The 9562-nt window shown below is 40.7% G+C and overlaps 1 pseudogene across 1 annotated transcript; it reads left to right on the forward strand.

The window, feature by feature from the left end:
- Positions 1–302: 302 nt before the first annotated feature.
- On the forward strand, positions 303–9252 carry LOC309642747 (BUB3-interacting and GLEBS motif-containing protein ZNF207 pseudogene; annotated as a pseudogene). Its single transcript has one exon. The product of its transcript is annotated as a BUB3-interacting and GLEBS motif-containing protein ZNF207 pseudogene (transcript).
- The last annotated feature ends 310 nt before the right edge of the window (positions 9253–9562 follow it).

A 9562-nucleotide genomic window follows, 5' to 3' on the forward strand; every position in this document is an offset into this window, starting at 1 on the left:
GCATTCCTACACCAACCAATAGTGAATAGTTACTCCACACCAGGCGTTGTGCTGCATGTTTTACATGCTTTATCCTTCTCCTCACAAAATTCCCATAAAGCAACTCAGGCACACCAGATGGTGAGAAAATTGAGGCTAAGAGAAAGAACAAACTTATCCTATATGGTTATGTCTAGTGAGGTTATAGCAGCAAGATTCCAGTGCATGTATTTTAACTGTCAAATGCTGAAGTAAGTCTACATAAACATATATATATATATATATATATATATATATATTCATATACATTTATATATTATATATTCATATACATTTATATTTCCAATAGATATGTTTCTGTAGAGCAAAAACTCTTTGTGAATCTCAACGGTAGTGCTGGATATTAAATTACTGAAGGTGGCACTTACATGTTTGAACTACCCATTTTCTAATGGTTTATGACTTATGTTGTGTTTACTTGCTGGGATTGGTTGGATGGTTCCAATTCTCCCACTACTGCAGAGGACACCTGCAGTTAAGGCAGAACATTTTCAGTGTTCACTGAATGTTAATTGAACAAATGAGTAAATGGATTAAATTAAATTCCAGCTGCACTGATGTAGCTGCAGGGTCTGTATATAAATGACACTTTTAAATAATTGGTGCCATTGAGAATGAAATAGCCAATTCTACAGACATGTTTTTCCCCATTACATCAAGACATAAGGAGAAAACACAATTCATGTACCATTAGATCTTTTAACATTAGATCTCATAATTTTTCTCAGATGTGCCGAGATCTGGCAAAAAGGGTGGGAAGCGGAAGAGCCGTGGAAGCATCTCTATTTACGAGAACACGTTTAAGTTGTAAATCACAACATTATAGCAAGAAAATAATTTCAGTGGATTTTACTAGCCAGGAACATGGTGATTGCAGAGGCCTCTGTGAAAGTCCATGTCCCTGAAACACTGATTTCACATTCCATGTTCCCAACCCAAATCCATTTTTCCTGGTCAGAATGAGCCTGTTAGAAACTTAGCAAAAACCACTGACTGTGAAGAAAATAGTAATCTCTCTTTCACCATTCAAAAAAATGATCAAGTTTTATTCTATTCACTGAAAATTATATGTGGCTATATTCTTGATCACCAATATTCAAGTCATATGCTTTCCTCACTAGGTTCTTAAGAGGGTCATTGAAAGACTGTATGTGGAAGTGCTTTGGGAAAAGTGTAGTCTTCACTTACTATAAATCTGATGAGAGAGTCTTGGAAATCTGCATAAAAGAGCATCACAGTCTAAATGTCCTTTTTAGCCACAGAGCCCTGTTTTCAAATAATATCTTGTGTAACCTCAATGTGAATGAGAGATGCAACGTAAAGCTGCTTGAGTTCAAAACAGAAAGTCTTCACACCTTGGGTCTTCCAACCCATGTTTCCTCAGAGGCAAGAGGATTCTGAGAAGATAAGAAACCCCAGATGTAGGCTGGGGTCTGTAACCTGACAACTATCTGCCTTCATTTATATTTCACTTTGCTTGAGTTATAAGCAATTTGAATTTGAATTCCTTTATGTTCAAACAAACCTCAGTCCTATCAACTCACTACTTACTATTGTCTTGCCCAAGGATGATGCTAATATTTATCAATATATTTGAATTTGGGCCCTTTTGTAGACCTTTTATGACTCCTAATGCTTTTAACTGGAATTCCCTTTAGATTGGCTGCTTCCTATTTTTTCCTTCCAGAAAGGATTCAAAAGAAGGAAGAAGGTGAGACTGGATGGAAATCCAGATCTACTTGGACAGAAATGGTGCAGAAGCAGAAGAAAATCCAGGGAGTACACCTGCTCACTAAGACTGTTCAAGGACTAGTCTGTCTTCAGCACCTTGGTTGAGAGAAAACTAAAAATAACCATAGGGCATCCTGTGATCCAGCCAGGTTCCAGAAAAGATTCTATCCCTTACCAGTAACAAAACTTACCTCTACATTTTATTCTCTTACTGTTCCTTTACCAACCATCATCTCCTGAGGAATTCAGGACATTAGATGCTAGAACAACATGGAAATCTTTGTACTGACCTTCCTCATTGCTTTTAACCTAAAGCTCTGGGGGGGAATAGGTGGGTGGGTAACGTTTGTTGAGTATCTACCATATGGTAGACAGAATGACAGACCTTTACATATTTTATTTTATTTGATCTTCATACCAATATCGTTATCTCCAATTTACTGAGGTTCCTGGACTAACTTGACTAAGACACACAGCTAATATGCAACAAGACAAGGATTTAAATTCCCTTCTCTTTGGCTCCAAAGGTCATGATTTTCTTGCCACCGAAGTATGTGTATCTTCCTGGTCCCTTAGCACAAACACTCCCCAAACTAATTTCAGATCTCCTCTTGCCATCTCTCAATACCCATTTTCCCAATCAACTATTTTATTTCTTCTCATATCAATCACTTCTTTACTTTCTACTTGTATGGGTATTTTCCTTCATTTTGACAAATTAGCATCTAAACGCCTTTTGATATTTAGGGTTTTCACACTTTCAGAGTCTGATTTGACATGGGAAAAGCTGTCTCTCTTTAAAGAGTGAGTTGCCAGGCACTTGCTTATTAGACTTTCCTGCAGTTAGGCCCAGGCATTATCTTTGGCTATAGCACTCGATACATGCATTCTGGTCTTTCTCTCAGGAGCTAAATGCAGCAAAAACCAAGGGCTTAGGTGGTTGCTTCCTGGCAGAGGTAGTGAAGGGAGAAGAATTTTCCACATCAACCCAGGTCTGAGATGTGGTTTTGGCCATTTCTCCTGGTATTCCAGCTCTCCCATTGATTTTAGCTGCCCAATATACTTACAATAAACTTGTCAATGTTTTTAGGCTTCATCCATCCTAAGTCAGTTTCTGTTTCTCAAAATGTTTAACTTGGAAGAGAGAGGAGATGAAGATGGCAGAATAGGAAAAGGTGGAACTCACCTCCCCATAGGAACATATCAAAAATACATCTGCATATGGAACAAATCCCACTGAAAACTAACTGGAAACTGGCAGAAAAACTCTGTACACCAAGGTAATAAGAAGGATTCACACACAATCAGCAGGAATGGAAGAGAAGCAATCAGGTCAGGACCTGTGCCCCTGTGAGGGGACACAGAGGAAAAGGGGAATTACACAGGTGGAGATCCTCCCTAGGGAATGGGCGGTTCCAGCCACATATTGGGCACCCCAGTCCTGGGGTCCAACACAGGGAAGGCTGGTCCCCTTGGCCGCTTGGAGGGTCAGTGGGACTAACAGGAGGGCTGTAGGAATCCCGGACTCCACTCATGAGGAGCACACAGGAGTTGCTTTGCTCCCAAAACAGCGCAAAGAGGACAGACTGAAACTGCTGAGGAGGCTGACTGGTTTCCCATGACATCCCCAGCGTGAGCCCTAACCTGAGCCAAGGGAATGCTCCAGCCCGTTTACTTCACATCACAGCTCTACGACTGAGGAAAAGCGCTCGACCACGTGACACAGAGGCAGCTCAGCTCTGAAGCAGCATCTGAGCAGGGCTGGGGCAGCCACTACTGGTGCTTTCACAAGCAGTGCATCAGAAGTAGCCCAAACTCTGTCTGTGGCCAAACCGCCACAGCCTGTGCCTCAATACATACAAGGAGCCCACACGGGCCCTGCCTGCACTGCAGTGCAGCTCCAAACCAGGGCAGGGGTGGCAGAGGCAAAGGGGAGAGATCAGCTGTGAGGGACAAAGGAGACTCAGACCCAAAGTAGCACCCGAGTGGAGCAGGGCATAGGCAGCTGGCCCAGGCAGTGACACTTGCACAGGCAGTGCATCACATGCAGCTCAGACTTCTGTATGTGGTTGGAGCACCACAGCCCATGCCCCAACACACACCAAGTGCTTCCATGGGCCCCACTTGCCCCAGCACTTCTCCCCTATGGGGCAAGTTTGCTGGTGCTAGGAGGGGGCAGATCACGCATTTAAAGAGAACAGAGAAAGTTTAGACCTGCCACTCAGGGCTTCTGCTCCAGCAACGAGGGATGGGCCCCTGCCCCCGATAGGGTGATGATGGCCACTGAGCAGAGGGCAGAGGGGAAGCCCCAGCTCACATCTAGTTCAAGCCCTGGATCCCCCTTCTCCAACCTCACCTCCCACCAAGATGATAGCTGCCAGCAAAACAGGAAAGACATGGCTTATGTTCATATCAAATCCAACTCTCCCACCAAAGCCAAAGGACACACACAGACTGTACAGGGAGGCTCCCACATAAGGGCACACTTTCAAGATCTCAAACAGGGAACTGTTTCACCAAATTTGCTAGAGACAAAAAAAGTTGAGCAAAATAAGAAGACAGAGAAATTGGTCTCATTTGAAAAAGCGAGAGAAAAATCCCTGAAACAAATATTGAGAAATAATGTACCAGATAAAGAATTCAAAGCATTAGTAATAAGAATGCTAACTGAATTAGCAAAAAGAATAGAGGAACACAGTGGAATTTTAATCAGTCAGAACTGAAGAATACAATAACTGAAATAAAAAATACACGAGAAAGGATTAATACCAGAGAAGGTGATACAGATTAATGCATAAGTGATCAGAAGATAGAATAATGGAAATCATCCAATCAGAACAGCAAAAGGAATTTTTTTTTTAATGAGAACAATTTAAGAGATCTCTGGAATAACAGCAAGTATACCAACATTTACATTATAGGGGTCCCAGAAGGTGAAGAGAGAGAGAAGGGGATTGAAAATATATTTGATGAAAATATGGCTGAAAATTTCACAAAACTTTGGAAGAAAACAGCTATGCAATCCAGGAAGCACAGAGGATCCCAAACAAGATGAGTCCAAACAGATCCACACTAAGGCACATCATACTTAAAATAACAAAAGTTAAAGATACAGAGAATTTAAAGGCAGCAAGAGAAAAACAAAGAGTCATATATAAGGGAACCCCCATAAGGCTATAAGCTGATTTTTCTGCAGAAACTTTGCAGGCTGGAAGGGACAGGCATCATTATCGAAAGCGCTAAAAGGGAAAAACCTGGTTTTCCTGTGGGACACGGTGGTGGCGGTTGGGTCGGAAGAGTGAGCGACTCTTCGGCTAGTTTTTCTTGCTTGTTTTTGCCTCCCTTTTTTTCGTCGGTAGAGCGCAGTTATGGGTCACAAGAAGCAGCAGCAGCTGAAGCCATGGTGCTGGTATTGTAATAGAGATTTTGATGATGAGAAGATCCTTATACAGCACCAAAAAGCAAAGCATCTTAAATGTCATATATGTCATAAGAAATTGTATACAGGACCTGGCTTAGCTATTCATTGCATGCAGGTGCATAAAGAGACAATAGATGCAGTACCAAATGCAATACCTGGGAGAACAGACATAGAGTTGGAAATATATGGTATGGCAGGTATTCCAGAAAAAGACATGGATGAAAGAAGACGACTTCTTGAACAGAAAACACAAGCAGAGAGTCAAAAAAAGAAGCAACCAGAGGATTCTGATGAATATGATGATGATGACTCTGCAGCTTCAACTTCATTTCAACCACAGCCTGTTCAACCTCAACAAGGTTATATCCCCCCAATGGCACAACCAGGACTACCACCAGTTCCAGAAGCACCAGGAATGCCTCCAGGCATACCTCCATTAATGCCAGGTGTTCCTCCTCTGATGCCAAGAATGCCACCAGTTATGCCAGGAATGCCACCTGGAATGATGCCAATGGGTGGAATGATGCCACCTGGACCAGGAATACCACCTCTGATGCCTGGTATGCCACTAGGTATGCCCCCTCCTGTTCCACGTCCTGGAATTCCCCAATGACTCAAGCACAGGCTGTTTCAGTGCCAGGTATTCTTAACAGACCACCTGCAGGAACAACAACAGTTCCAGCTCCACAGCCTCCAGGTACTAAGCCTCTTTTCCCCAGTGCAGGACAGGCTCAGGCAGCTGCCCAAGGACCTGTTGGTACAGATTTCAAGTCCTTAAATAGTACCCCTGCAACAACTACAGAACCCCCAAAGCCTACATTCCCTGCATATACACAGTCTACAGCTTCAACCACTAGTACAACAAACAGCACTGCAGCTAAACCAGCAGCTTCAATAACAAGTAAGCCTGCTACACTTATGACGACAGTGCAACCAGTAAGTTGATCCATCCAGATGAGGATATATTGCTGGAAGAGAGAAGAGCACAGTTACCTAAATATCAACGTAATCTTCCTTGACCAGGAGGGGCTCCCATTGGTAATCCACCCATTGGACCAATTGGAGCTACGATGCCACCACAGCCAGGCATCCCACAGCAACAAGGAATGAGACCCCCAATGCCACCTCATGGTCAGTATGGTGGTCATCATCAAGGGATGCCAGGTTATCTTCCTGGTGCCATGCCGCTGTATGGGCAGGGACCGCCAATGGTGCCCCCTTACCAAGGTGGGCCTCCTTGACCTCCGATGGGAATGAGACCTCCTGTAGTGTCGCAAGGTGGCAATTACTTATCTTACTTCATCCAGTCTAATAGGTTTGGAGATTAAACCTTTTCTCAATTTGTGCTGTTTATATAGCCAAGCTTCCGTCAATAAGGCTTCATTGTGACTTTAACAAACACTATCTTCCCACATACCAGGAACTATTGGACATTTATTTTACATGCAAAAATTTATTTGGAATAATAAAGCAGGAACTTTTCCTGAAGTTGCAATTAAAAAAAATAAAAATAAAAGGGAAAAACCTGCAACCTAGGATACTCTACCCAGCAAAATTATCATTTAGAACTAAAGGAGAGATAAACTTCTCAGACAAGCAAAAACTAAAAGAGTTAATCGATGTTAAACCTACTTTAGAGAAAAGTTAAAGGGTCTTCTCTAAGTGGAAAATAAAAGGCATTAACAAGAAGAAAGAATCCACAGGAACAGAAAAATCCCACTAGTAAAGAATAACATATAGTAAAGGCTGAGGATTAACCACTTAAATAAGCTAGTACAAAGAATGAAAGAAAAAAATTGTAAAAGCAACTATAACTAAAATACATAGTAAAGGGATAAAAAGAAAGATGTAAAATATGACATCAAAAGCACAAAATGTGGGGAAGGGAAATAAAACATGTAGATCTTATACTGTTTACAAGAGACTCACTTCAGAACTAAAGACACACACAGACTAAAAGTAAGAGAATGGAAAAAGATATTTCACGCAAATAGAAATGACAAGAAGTTGGGGATAGCGATATTCATCTCAGATAAAATAGACTAAAACAAAGTCTGTAACAAAAGACAAAGAAGGGCATTATATGATGATAAAAGGATCGATACAAGAAGAGGATATTATACTCAATAACATATATGCACCTAATAGTGGAGGACTTATATATATAAAGCAAATACAAAAACACAAAAAGGGAGAAGTTAACAGTTACATAATAATAGTGGGGGAATTCAACACCCCCACTGACATCAGTGGAAAGATTATCCAGACAGAAAATCAAAAAGGCAACTAAAGTTTTAGATGACACAATAGAGTAGTTGGACTGAATAGGTATTTGAGGACATTCTATCTAAAAACAGCAGAATACACATTCTCTTCAAGTGCAGATGGAATGTTCTCTAGGATAGATCACATGCTAGGCCTATCTATCATCTAAAGGAATTAGAAAAAGAAGAACAAACAAAGCCCAAACCCAGCAGAAGGGAGAAATAATGAAGATTGGAAAGTAAATAAATAGAGACAGAAATATTTTTAAAAATCAATGAAATCAAACTTTTGTTTTTGAAAAGGCAAACAAAATAAACCTTTAGCCAGCCTAAAGAAGAAAAGAGAGGAAATCCAAACAAACAAAATAAGAAATAAAAGAGGAAAAATAACAACTGATGCCACAGAGATACCAAAAAAACATAAGGGATTACTACAAATAGTTATACGCCAACAAACTGGACAACCTAGAAGAAACGGACAAATTTCTAGAAATTGTACCACCTGCCAAGACTGAATCAGGAAGAAAGAGACAGTCTGAACAGACTGATAACTAGACATGAAATTGAATTAATAATTTAAAAGACTCGTAGAAAAAAAATAGTCCAGAGGAATTTTACCAAATTTATAAAGAGGAGCTAATAACTTTTCATCTCAAACTACTCCAAAAAATTGAAGAGGGTGGAACACTCCCAAATTCAGTTTATGAGGCTACGTCACCTTGATTACAAGACCGGACAAAGACACTACAAAAAAGGAAATTACAGGCCAATATCTCTGATGAATACAGATGTAAAAATCCTCAACAAAATATTAGCAAACCAAATCCAGTGCTATATAAAAGGATCACATACCATATTCAAGTGGGATTTATTCTATGGATGGTTCAACACTCACAAATCAATCAATGTGATACATCACATGAACAAATCTAAGGGAAAAACTCACATCAGCAACCCAACAAATACAAAAAGAAAAAAAAAATGCATTTGTCAGAATTCAACATCCATTCATGATTAAAACTCTCATCAAAAAGACACAGATGTAGAGAATGGACTTGAGGACCCAGGGAGGGGGAAGGGTAAACTGGGACGAAGTGAGAGAGTGGCACTGACATATATACACTACCAAATGTAAAATAGCTAGCTAGTGGGAAGCAGCTGCATAGCACAGGGAGATCAGCTCAGTGCTTTGTGACCACCTAGAGGGGTGGGATAGAGCGGATGGGAGGGAGACACAAAGGGGAGGGGATATGGGGATATATGTATACGTATAGCTGATTCACTTTGTTATACAGCAGAAAATAACACACCACTGTAAAGCAATTATACTCCAATAAAGATGTTTAAAAAAAAAAAACTCTCATCAAGATGGGTAAAGAGGGAACATATCTCAGTATAATAAAAGCCATTTATGACAAACTCAGAGCTGATATCATACTCAACAGTGAAAAGCTGAAAGCCTTTCTTCTAAAATCAGGAACAAGATAAAGACGCATATTCTCTCCACTTCCACTTAACATAGTATTGTATTTCCTTGCCACAGAAATCAGACAACAAAAGGAAATAAATACTATCCAAATTGGAAGGGAAGAAAACTGTCAATATTTGCAGATGACATGATACTCTATATCAAAAACCCTAAAGTATCTACCAGAAAACTATTAGAATAAATGTATTCAGTAAAGTTGAGGATACAAGATTAATATACAGAAATCTTTTGGTTTCTATAACTAAAAATGAACTAACAGAAAGAGAATGAAAGAAAACAATCCCATATAAAATTACATCAAAAAGAATAGAATAGGGCTTCCCTGGTGGCGCAGTGGTTGAGAATCTGCCTGCCAGTGCAGGGGACATGGGTTCGAGCCCTGGTCTGGGAAGATCCCATATGCCACAGAGCAACTAGGCCCGTGAGCCACAACTACTGAGCCTGCGTGTCTGGAGCCTGTGCTCCGCAGCAAGAGAGGCCGCGACAGTGAAAGGCCCGCGCACCACGATGAAGAGTGGCCCCCACTTGCCACAACTAGAGAAAGCCCTCGCACAGAAACGAAGACCCAACACAGCCATAAATAAATAAATAAAAATAAAGTACAGAATGTAAAAAAAA

Source organism: Balaenoptera physalus (genome assembly GCF_965194825.1).
Source record: "Balaenoptera physalus genome assembly, chromosome: 14".
Lineage (NCBI taxonomy): Eukaryota > Metazoa > Chordata > Mammalia > Artiodactyla > Balaenopteridae > Balaenoptera > Balaenoptera physalus.